The 12,500-nt window shown below is 57.7% G+C and overlaps 1 pseudogene; it reads right to left on the bottom strand.

The window, feature by feature from the left end:
- Window positions 1–10,300: 10,300 nt before the first annotated feature.
- Window positions 10,301–12,500, bottom strand: part of LOC132946004 (large subunit ribosomal RNA) — a 2,809-nt pseudogene continuing 609 nt past the window's right edge.

The raw sequence follows: 12,500 nt of genomic DNA, 5'->3' as shown, positions 1-12,500 counted from the left end.
TCCGAAGATCTTTTGGCCTCGATGGCCTCCCTAGCAAAGCGACGCAGTGCACAGTAGTTTGACCTAGTGTCCAGTAACACCTTGGTCTCACACGGCCATGCGTCCTCGCCCACAAGCCTGATGAGCCTTGCTCTCTCAGCAGAGAGCACAGGGCATCTGAAGAGCACGTGGTCCACCGTCTCGTCCTCAGTTTCACATCTGCACGCGCCCGTACCACGCAGGGCGAAAGACTCCAACTTGGAGTTGAAGTCTCCGTGACCCGTGAGGAACTGGCACACGTAGTGATCCACCTCGAGAGGGAGAGCCAGTCTCCATCTTATGTCGGGAAAAATAGCATGGGTCCAACGACCCTTCGTGCTATTATCCCACCTATCCTGCCAGATGTCAATGATCCTATCCCACTGGTTGTTCATCTCCTCCTCTGAGATTTCACCAGCTTTCCTTTTGATCCTAACCACATGCCATCGGATTTCCAAATCTAGAGGCAGCTGCCCAGCAACAACCTGCAACGCATCCGTTGAGGTCGTTCTGTATGCCCCTGTTAGAGAGAGAAGGGCCCTCCTCTGCTTGCTGCCGAGGAGTTTTATCGCCTTCGCCGTGAGGACTCCTTTCGACCAGATCTCCGCAGCGTAAGTGATACGAGGCAGGAAGACTGCCTTGTATATTACGGCGGAGGTGGACTGTCGGAGACCCCAGTCCGCAGACGATGCCGCTCTAAGCCTACTGTACAGAGAGTCGGACTTTCCGGCCACGCCGCTCACGTGCGCCCAGAAATTTCGCCTACTGTCCAATTCAACGCCCAGATACCTAACTGAACTCACAGCCACGATGTCCTCTGTCCCGAAGGGAACAGTGAACCCCGGCCGCAGCCCTCCTTTCAGGGGGATCGCTTGAGACTTGCTTGCCGAGAAGGTTAGACCTCTTCGGCTCGCCCACTCGCGCAAGGCGCCGAGCGTCGCTCTCGCTTTCCCCTGAATTTCTTCGAGATCGGAGCCCGCGATAAGAACCGCCAGGTCATCCGCGTACGCGACCAGTTTGACCCTATCGTCCGTGTTGGTGACCAACGCCCTATCCATGGATAAATTCCAAAGACTTGGCCCTAACTGTGAGCCTTGAGGGCAGCCTCTGGTGAGATCCGCGAATGCTGTCGCTCCCTCCACCGAGAGCACCGCCCTTCTGCCCGTCAGATAGCTCTGTATGATAGATCTAGTTGCATCGGATGCCCCCAGATCCATCATGTCCCTAATCAGAACGTTCCATCTCAGGTTGTCGAAGGCTCCTGAGATATCCAGAAAGACTCCTACCACCATCTCCTCACTGTTGTCCACCCAATCCAGACACGACTTGATCGCGCTGATTGTGGACTTACCGACCCTGAAACCATGTTGCTCTGCTGAAAGAGCGCCCCCCGTTTCCTCCTCAAGCCTGTCCACCACCAGCCGTTCCAGCACTTTTGACGGTGCCGAAAGCAGGCTGACTGGTCTATATGACTTAGGAAGACTCGGGTCTCTGTCCTCTCCCTTCCTGATGATCACCACCTCTGCTGTCTTCCAACAGTCCGGAAATTCCGACTTCCTGAGGCACTCTCTCAGGACGTTGGTCAGCGGCAAGCCGATGACGCCCCACGCCTTCCTGAGTACCCCAGCGGTGATCCCATCCAGTCCCGGAGCTTTGTTAGGGGCCATCCTCCAGACAGCCGCCTTAACCTCGGCCTCCGTGACCTCTGGTCTCACTCTTCCTACTCTCTCAGCCTCAAAGATAGGAGCAGCCCTGTCCCTAGGGATTAGGCTCTCCAACAGACACTCGGCCGTCTCCAAAGCCGTCACCGTGAAGGTTCCGTCTTCTCGAAGCACAGCGTTTGGTACCCTACTCTTAGAAGATCCATTCCTAGCCCAACGATAGACCGGGCCCCAGATGTCCGAGTTGCTGGAGGTAGCGAACTTCCTCCACGACTCCATCTTGGCCTTCCTAATCTTTTTCAGGTGCTCGTTCCTGAGCACTCTGAATTGGTCCCTATCCGAGACTTTATAGTCCATGGTGCGTCTGAAGTTATTGAGGCGCCTTTTGGACTCTTCGAGTCCGGCGTCCCACCATGGCGGTTTCATCCTGACGGATTTACGGGAGCGGGGCATGGAGGCCTCCATGGCATGCCCGAGAGCACGCGTAAGAGACTCCGCTACCTGTCCGCAACCGCCCACCATGGTCTCATGTTCACCAAGAACTTTCTGGGCCAGAACCCACCTAAACCTATCCCAGTCGGCTTTCCTAACATTGAATCGACTTTTCCCTACCGCGGGTCCCTCCGACCCTGATCCGACGCGGATCTTGAATCTGATGGTCCTGTGGTCGCTGTCGGTGACATCGAGCACTTCCCATTCAGAGACTGAGTTCGTCAGTGAACCCCCTCTCGTCAGCGTAACATCTATGTTCGATGCCCCCATACCCGGCCTCTCGTACGTGTCGAGGTGGCCAGGCTGGTTGTGCACCGTCAAGTGTTTCGCCGCGATCAGGGATTCGACGTGGGTCCCCCGGGCTGAACCCGAGTTGTTGCCCGGCCGACTGAACCATTGCGGCGAGTGCGCGTTCACGTCGGCCCCTATCACGACGTCTTGGTTGACCCTATCAAGAATATCACCTAGCCTGTCCGTAAAGATGCGTGTCGGGATGCTGTACTTGAAGTAAGCTGACACGAACACGACCGCCTGTCCATGTCTCTTCCTGAGACTGGCCACGGCGCAGAACCTATCGCTGAGCCCCTGCAGGGCTACCACCTCGATGTCCTGATTTAGGACAACTATGGCAGCCCCTGCACTACCGTCCCTACTGCTGAGAACCACTTTCGTGGCGCGGTAGTCAAAACCTAGCAACTTGTCTCCCGAGGTCAGCACTTCCTGAAGCAGAAGCACCTCAACCCCGTTAGCCCTGCTGTAGTCCAGTATCTGATCTGAGACGAGATGATTCCCGTTCATGTTCAGTTGGACTACACAGTAGGTCGAAGAGATCATTTTGAGCCGAAATCTGTCCTACGGGCAACCGTGATGGTCGCCTTGTGAAGAGCCACACAACCGCTGTGCCCCGACTGAGCAGCCAGGCCACAGTTGGCGCACTTGACCGGCACGCTCTTGCAGTCCTTGGCCCTATGGCCCTTGACCGCGCAGCGCCCGCAAGTGTCCACCGTCTGCACACACTTCAGAGCCCTGTGACCGAAATGCTGGCACTTGAAGCACCTGACTACGTCAACGTACTCCTTGACCTTGCACTTGGCCAACCCGATGAAAAGACTCTTTCCTACCAGAGTCTTGAAGGCGCTTGGTCTAACCGAGCAGACCCACCAAACAAGCTCGTCCGTCTTGGGCCCCTTCATGAAGAGGGGGACCACGGCCTCCTTGTCCAGACCAAGCTCCGGGTTCTGATCCACGATCTGGCCCGCGAGCTTCTCCTTAGGAATTTCCCTATCCACGTCATACACTAGTACGGTCGGCCATCTCGCACTCTCCTCTCTCACACCCTTACCGTCTTTTTCCATGGCCTTCAAGGCCGCATACGTGGCCTCGTCAGCCGGCCTAACCACCAGATCTCCTCTCGGGAGCTTCGCAGAGCCGCCAAGCTTGGGCACCGCCACCCCCTTGACCAGATCGGCCCAGAGCTGTTTCTTGGCCTCACTGGCCCCAGCAGCCCCCACCGAGACGACGAAGGCGCGGGCCGGAGCCCTCGCCTTCTCCCTCTCGATGGCCTTAGCCACCTTCTTGGAGGTGGTGGTGGCCACTCTCGGCTGCTCCTTGGGCTTCTCCTCATTCTTCTTCTTCTTCTTCTTTTTCCTTTTGCTCTTCCTGCTCACAACCTCCACAAACGGCTGCTCCTTTACCTTTCCCTTCACCTTCTCCTTAGCAGCCGCAGACTTGGCCTTGGCCTTGTCCTCGACCTTCTTCTTCTTCTTGGGCGGAGATGGCGCAACCGTCCTCTCCACCACAACCTCGCGCACCTCAGGTCTCGACTGAGACCGCCTCGCCTCCTCGACCCTACCTTGCAGAACCGTGTTCTGCCTATAGGCCTCATCGAGCAAGGCCTCATACCTTTCCCTGATCTCCAAGATTGTCCGCAGAGCGGCCGCCGAAATCTTTCGCTTCTCCTTCTCTGCCAGAAGGAGCGCGTCCAGGTCCCTACCAATATTCCTTGCCTTTTGAGGAAAGGATGAAATACCAAAGGAGGAGCATTCAGAAATGCCTTCCTCCTCTGGACCGTCCACCCTCTTCCTCTTTTGTACCTTGGCGACGGTGTCCCCCTCTGGGACCCCCGCCGCCGGTGCACCCGCCCTTACCTCTTCCAGGCATCCCCCCTCTTCGTCGGTCAGTTCCATGTCAGACATGACTGACCGCGCTCTTGGACTTAACCTAAATACAACTATCGAGCCTACCTACCCTAGTGGCAGCGCCTTTTCCTCCTTTGCGAGTGGGGAGTACTAACGGCACTGGAACTATGCTACCTTAACCTATATAATATAAATCCTAACACCTTACCTGATGGCGGCAGCGCAGCAACGTGTTCGCCCTAAGGCTTATACAGACCGACTCAAAATCGACACCGGTCTGTTCGCGGGAATTTTAACGCGCCACTCGCGTACGCGCACGCACCGCGCACTCGCCCACCAGAGCGTTGCACTGGGGGGGACCGGTTGTACGCACTCGCACGTTCACGCGCGCCCGCACACTTGCTCGCGCACTCGCAGTTTCCCGGGGGCGGTGACCACTCAGGCCGCGCGCACTCGCACGATCCTAAACACCGCGCGCCGCACGTACGCCACTCGGACACGTCACGCGTTGGCGTCGGTCCGCGCGCACCCGCACGATCCGCCGCGCGTCTCTCGCCCGCCGGAACTTTGATCGCCGCTCCTGGGGCCGCAAATCGCTGCACGAAAACGCAGCTCGGGCCCGTCGATTTATCTTAAAAAAGACTATTCGACTGTCCAAACCGCGATGTCGTACCTCGATTCTGTGACCTTCTGTTCGCTCGCGAACTTTTTGAGCCTAACTTCGGCACTGAAAGTCGAACTTTCGCGCGGCCTACACCAAAATTAGCGCTAGAACAGCACGAATTCAACGGTGTATCGTCCGACGCGAAATTCGCAATACAGCCCGAGAAATCGCTGAAAGGGTTTTGCCGGTCGGGCGTAAACAAAGAGTTTACGCTTGCGACAGACTAAAAACGCCCTCACGCCTTGCTAACCTAACCGATTTTCGCGCTCGATGCACCAGTAGAAGCGTCTACTCGAGACGAATCTTTTGGTACTAAGAACGCAAAAATTTAACTACTCTAACCCGTTCGGAACTTGAGTTGTACACGGAGCACCTCAAAAACACGTCCGCACTGTATGGCTGTCAGACCAACACTAGTAGATAGGGACAGGAGTCTCCGGGTTTTGTGGCTCTCGCCTACCGCCATCCGTCCGTGCCTTAGCGCTGGGCGCTACTTACGGGCGGAGGTGGAGCTAGGACGTCGACGGCTAACCGCCTACGGCCTAGGGTCGTCTGTGGACCACCAGCACCGGGCCCCGGAGGGCCCGTACCTTTTCTGAGGGCCGGGATGACTCAGTTAAGTGCCACCTTGGGTACCGGACCTCCCACTAGGTGTTGTGGTTTATGTACTACTATCTGGCGCCTGTCCCACAGCCACCACGTTTCAGCCGAGGTAGGCTCCTCAACCTTGAGGGGCACCACGCACAGCTCCGGCTGGCCGTATCTGTGCGCGGTGGGGCTCCCCTCTCCCGTGGTACTGACTGGGTTTTTGGTTGATGTCAGTGGATCAACCCGGGGCGTGGCCCCTACCACTATTTTGGCTCCCCAGCCGGCTAGTGGTGGGCCTTGCGGTGGAGATTCGGGCCAGCGCTTACACGCTAACCCCGGGTCCCCACCAACCCCTCCGTCGCCTGTGACGGAGCCTACCTAGCCTGGAGAATACCTACTCTATCCGAAGATCTTTTGGCCTCGATGGCCTCCCTAGCAAAGCGACGCAGTGCACAGTAGTTTGACCTAGTGTCCAGTAACACCTTGGTCTCACACGGCCATGCGTCCTCGCCCACAAGCCTGATGAGCCTTGCTCTCTCAGCAGAGAGCACAGGGCATCTGAAGAGCACGTGGTCCACCGTCTCGTCCTCAGTTTCACATCTGCACGCGCCCGTACCACGCAGGGCGAAAGACTCCAACTTGGAGTTGAAGTCTCCGTGACCCGTGAGGAACTGGCACACGTAGTGATCCACCTCGAGAGGGAGAGCCAGTCTCCATCTTATGTCGGGAAAAATAGCATGGGTCCAACGACCCTTCGTGCTATTATCCCACCTATCCTGCCAGATGTCAATGATCCTATCCCACTGGTTGTTCATCTCCTCCTCTGAGATTTCACCAGCTTTCCTTTTGATCCTAACCACATGCCATCGGATTTCCAAATCTAGAGGCAGCTGCCCAGCAACAACCTGCAACGCATCCGTTGAGGTCGTTCTGTATGCCCCTGTTAGAGAGAGAAGGGCCCTCCTCTGCTTGCTGCCGAGGAGTTTTATCGCCTTCGCCGTGAGGACTCCTTTCGACCAGATCTCCGCAGCGTAAGTGATACGAGGCAGGAAGACTGCCTTGTATATTACGGCGGAGGTGGACTGTCGGAGACCCCAGTCCGCAGACGATGCCGCTCTAAGCCTACTGTACAGAGAGTCGGACTTTCCGGCCACGCCGCTCACGTGCGCCCAGAAATTTCGCCTACTGTCCAATTCAACGCCCAGATACCTAACTGAACTCACAGCCACGATGTCCTCTGTCCCGAAGGGAACAGTGAACCCCGGCCGCAGCCCTCCTTTCAGGGGGATCGCTTGAGACTTGCTTGCCGAGAAGGTTAGACCTCTTCGGCTCGCCCACTCGCGCAAGGCGCCGAGCGTCGCTCTCGCTTTCCCCTGAATTTCTTCGAGATCGGAGCCCGCGATAAGAACCGCCAGGTCATCCGCGTACGCGACCAGTTTGACCCTATCGTCCGTGTTGGTGACCAACGCCCTATCCATGGATAAATTCCAAAGACTTGGCCCTAACTGTGAGCCTTGAGGGCAGCCTCTGGTGAGATCCGCGAATGCTGTCGCTCCCTCCACCGAGAGCACCGCCCTTCTGCCCGTCAGATAGCTCTGTATGATAGATCTAGTTGCATCGGATGCCCCCAGATCCATCATGTCCCTAATCAGAACGTTCCATCTCAGGTTGTCGAAGGCTCCTGAGATATCCAGAAAGACTCCTACCACCATCTCCTCACTGTTGTCCACCCAATCCAGACACGACTTGATCGCGCTGATTGTGGACTTACCGACCCTGAAACCATGTTGCTCTGCTGAAAGAGCGCCCCCCGTTTCCTCCTCAAGCCTGTCCACCACCAGCCGTTCCAGCACTTTTGACGGTGCCGAAAGCAGGCTGACTGGTCTATATGACTTAGGAAGACTCGGGTCTCTGTCCTCTCCCTTCCTGATGATCACCACCTCTGCTGTCTTCCAACAGTCCGGAAATTCCGACTTCCTGAGGCACTCTCTCAGGACGTTGGTCAGCGGCAAGCCGATGACGCCCCACGCCTTCCTGAGTACCCCAGCGGTGATCCCATCCAGTCCCGGAGCTTTGTTAGGGGCCATCCTCCAGACAGCCGCCTTAACCTCGGCCTCCGTGACCTCTGGTCTCACTCTTCCTACTCTCTCAGCCTCAAAGATAGGAGCAGCCCTGTCCCTAGGGATTAGGCTCTCCAACAGACACTCGGCCGTCTCCAAAGCCGTCACCGTGAAGGTTCCGTCTTCTCGAAGCACAGCGTTTGGTACCCTACTCTTAGAAGATCCATTCCTAGCCCAACGATAGACCGGGCCCCAGATGTCCGAGTTGCTGGAGGTAGCGAACTTCCTCCACGACTCCATCTTGGCCTTCCTAATCTTTTTCAGGTGCTCGTTCCTGAGCACTCTGAATTGGTCCCTATCCGAGACTTTATAGTCCATGGTGCGTCTGAAGTTATTGAGGCGCCTTTTGGACTCTTCGAGTCCGGCGTCCCACCATGGCGGTTTCATCCTGACGGATTTACGGGAGCGGGGCATGGAGGCCTCCATGGCATGCCCGAGAGCACGCGTAAGAGACTCCGCTACCTGTCCGCAACCGCCCACCATGGTCTCATGTTCACCAAGAACTTTCTGGGCCAGAACCCACCTAAACCTATCCCAGTCGGCTTTCCTAACATTGAATCGACTTTTCCCTACCGCGGGTCCCTCCGACCCTGATCCGACGCGGATCTTGAATCTGATGGTCCTGTGGTCGCTGTCGGTGACATCGAGCACTTCCCATTCAGAGACTGAGTTCGTCAGTGAACCCCCTCTCGTCAGCGTAACATCTATGTTCGATGCCCCCATACCCGGCCTCTCGTACGTGTCGAGGTGGCCAGGCTGGTTGTGCACCGTCAAGTGTTTCGCCGCGATCAGGGATTCGACGTGGGTCCCCCGGGCTGAACCCGAGTTGTTGCCCGGCCGACTGAACCATTGCGGCGAGTGCGCGTTCACGTCGGCCCCTATCACGACGTCTTGGTTGACCCTATCAAGAATATCACCTAGCCTGTCCGTAAAGATGCGTGTCGGGATGCTGTACTTGAAGTAAGCTGACACGAACACGACCGCCTGTCCATGTCTCTTCCTGAGACTGGCCACGGCGCAGAACCTATCGCTGAGCCCCTGCAGGGCTACCACCTCGATGTCCTGATTTAGGACAACTATGGCAGCCCCTGCACTACCGTCCCTACTGCTGAGAACCACTTTCGTGGCGCGGTAGTCAAAACCTAGCAACTTGTCTCCCGAGGTCAGCACTTCCTGAAGCAGAAGCACCTCAACCCCGTTAGCCCTGCTGTAGTCCAGTATCTGATCTGAGACGAGATGATTCCCGTTCATGTTCAGTTGGACTACACAGTAGGTCGAAGAGATCATTTTGAGCCGAAATCTGTCCTACGGGCAACCGTGATGGTCGCCTTGTGAAGAGCCACACAACCGCTGTGCCCCGACTGAGCAGCCAGGCCACAGTTGGCGCACTTGACCGGCACGCTCTTGCAGTCCTTGGCCCTATGGCCCTTGACCGCGCAGCGCCCGCAAGTGTCCACCGTCTGCACACACTTCAGAGCCCTGTGACCGAAATGCTGGCACTTGAAGCACCTGACTACGTCAACGTACTCCTTGACCTTGCACTTGGCCAACCCGATGAAAAGACTCTTTCCTACCAGAGTCTTGAAGGCGCTTGGTCTAACCGAGCAGACCCACCAAACAAGCTCGTCCGTCTTGGGCCCCTTCATGAAGAGGGGGACCACGGCCTCCTTGTCCAGACCAAGCTCCGGGTTCTGATCCACGATCTGGCCCGCGAGCTTCTCCTTAGGAATTTCCCTATCCACGTCATACACTAGTACGGTCGGCCATCTCGCACTCTCCTCTCTCACACCCTTACCGTCTTTTTCCATGGCCTTCAAGGCCGCATACGTGGCCTCGTCAGCCGGCCTAACCACCAGATCTCCTCTCGGGAGCTTCGCAGAGCCGCCAAGCTTGGGCACCGCCACCCCCTTGACCAGATCGGCCCAGAGCTGTTTCTTGGCCTCACTGGCCCCAGCAGCCCCCACCGAGACGACGAAGGCGCGGGCCGGAGCCCTCGCCTTCTCCCTCTCGATGGCCTTAGCCACCTTCTTGGAGGTGGTGGTGGCCACTCTCGGCTGCTCCTTGGGCTTCTCCTCATTCTTCTTCTTCTTCTTCTTTTTCCTTTTGCTCTTCCTGCTCACAACCTCCACAAACGGCTGCTCCTTTACCTTTCCCTTCACCTTCTCCTTAGCAGCCGCAGACTTGGCCTTGGCCTTGTCCTCGACCTTCTTCTTCTTCTTGGGCGGAGATGGCGCAACCGTCCTCTCCACCACAACCTCGCGCACCTCAGGTCTCGACTGAGACCGCCTCGCCTCCTCGACCCTACCTTGCAGAACCGTGTTCTGCCTATAGGCCTCATCGAGCAAGGCCTCATACCTTTCCCTGATCTCCAAGATTGTCCGCAGAGCGGCCGCCGAAATCTTTCGCTTCTCCTTCTCTGCCAGAAGGAGCGCGTCCAGGTCCCTACCAATATTCCTTGCCTTTTGAGGAAAGGATGAAATACCAAAGGAGGAGCATTCAGAAATGCCTTCCTCCTCTGGACCGTCCACCCTCTTCCTCTTTTGTACCTTGGCGACGGTGTCCCCCTCTGGGACCCCCGCCGCCGGTGCACCCGCCCTTACCTCTTCCAGGCATCCCCCCTCTTCGTCGGTCAGTTCCATGTCAGACATGTAGATAGGGACAGTGAGAATCTCGTTAATCCATTCATGCGCGTCACTAATTAGATGACGAGGCATTTGGCTACCTTAAAAGAGTCATAGTTACTCCTGCCGTTTACCCGCGCTTGCTTGAATTTCTTCACGTTGACATTCAGAGCACTGGGCAGAAATCACATCGCGTCAACACCCGTCCCGGGCCATCGCGATGCTTTGTTTTAATTAGACAGTCGGATTCCCCTGGTCCGTGCCAGTTCTGAGTTGACCGTTACATGGCTGTCGATCCGGCTACGCGACCGACGCCGCGGCGGCCGGACCGCCCGGTGACGGCGAACCGACACCAAGGCGATCGGCCGGCCGCGACGCGGCCAGCGACCGAAGCTCGGTGGTTCCACGGTCGGCGGACGGCGACGGGCCCGCGGCCGCCTCGAGGCTCCCGGTCCGAAGACCGGGCGCGCGGGCGACGGCCGGGGTGTCGCCAAAACCGCCTACGCTTCTACGACGACCCGAACCCGACAGCCACGCTCCTCAGAGCCAATCCTTATCCCGAAGTTACGGATCGGTTTTGCCGACTTCCCTTACCTACATTATTCTATGCGGCTAGAGGCTGCTCACCTCGGAGACCTGCTGCGGATATCGGTACGAACCGACGCGAAGACTCCGCGTGGCCCTCTCTCGAATTTTCAAGGTCCGCGTGGGGATCACGGACACCGCCGCAACGAGCGGTGCTCTTCGCGCTCGCGTCCCTATCGCCCGGCTAGAGGATTCCAGGGACGTACAACGCTCACAGAGAAAAGAGAACTCTACCCAGATCCCCCGGCGGCTTCTTCGAGTTCATTCTGGTTACCCAGACGAGACAAAAGAGCCCCGAACACTAGGGAGCGGTTCCGCGTCGGGTTCCGGAATACGAACCGGATTCCCTCTCGCCCCAAGGGCGATTCGAAAACGCCTTCGCCCGTGGTACGAGGATCTCTCCCCGGGCTTAGGATCGACTGACTCTTGGACAACGGCTGTTCACAAGAAACCCTTCTCCACGGCAGCCCCCGAGGGCCCCTCTCGAGTATTTGCTACTACCACCAAGATCTGCACCGACGGCGGCTCCAGGCGGTCTCGCGACCTGCCCTTCGACGCACACCGCCGCGCCATCCTACTCGTCGAGGCTTGCCGGGACCGACCGCCGCGAGCGACGACCGGCCCCACTATGCCGTCGACGGCCGAGTATAGGCACGACGCTCCAGCGCCATCCATTTTCAGAGCTAGTTGCTTCGGCAGGTGAGTTGTTACACACTCCTTAGCGGATTCCGACTTCCATGGCCACCGTCCTGCTGTCATCAGCAACCAACGCCTTTCATGGTCTCTGAATACGCGTCGATTTCGGCGCCTTAACTCGGCGTTCGGTTCATCCCGCAGCGCCAGTTCTGCTTACCAAAAATGGCCCACTAAGCGCCTAGGGTTCCGTCGCCGGCTTCGCACGCGGTTCACGCGGTGTACCAGGTAAAGCCGGCGATCTCACCCATTTATAGTTTGAGAATAGGTTGAGGTCGTTTCGGCCCCAATGTCCTCTAATCATTCGCTTTACCGTATGAGACATCCTCCGTGTTACGAGCGTGTTGTTACCGCGCCGTACAGCGCGGAGTCCCACCGGCGTCCGTACGCCCGCGAACGGGCGGGACACATCGGCGCCAGCTATCCTGAGGGAAACTTCGGATGGAACCAGCTACTAGATGGTTCGATTAGTCTTTCGCCCCTATACCCAGCTCAGACGATCGATTTGCACGTCAGAATCGCTGCGGACCTCCATCAGGGTTTCCCCTGACTTCATCCTGGCCAGGCATAGTTCACCATCTTTCGGGTACCAACGTGTGCGCTAAGGGTGCGCCCTCGGACGGCCGAAGCCGACCTGGCGAAGACGCCCCCGGACTGCGGACCAGCGCGACTTTGAACGCCGGTGGGTTCGGTCGCTAGGCCATCGTCCGCACCGTAAACGGTTCACTTTCATTGCGCCAAACGTGGTTTTTCGTAAGATCACCGTTGACTCGCGCACACGTTAGACTCCTTGGTCCGTGTTTCAAGACGGGTCGGAAAGTAGCCCGAAATCGTCGCCGACCGACGGGACCCCGCCTGCGACGGGGCCGCGTCGACGGTTCTTGCCGTCGGGCGAGCCGACCAGGAGCACCGGGGTTCGG

The sequence above is a fragment of the Metopolophium dirhodum genome, chromosome 5 (genome assembly GCF_019925205.1).
Source record: "Metopolophium dirhodum isolate CAU chromosome 5, ASM1992520v1, whole genome shotgun sequence".
Classification (NCBI taxonomy): Eukaryota; Metazoa; Arthropoda; class Insecta; order Hemiptera; family Aphididae; genus Metopolophium; species Metopolophium dirhodum.
Note: the sequence above shows the minus strand (reverse complement) of the source record. Positions and strands in the feature narration are given on the sequence as shown.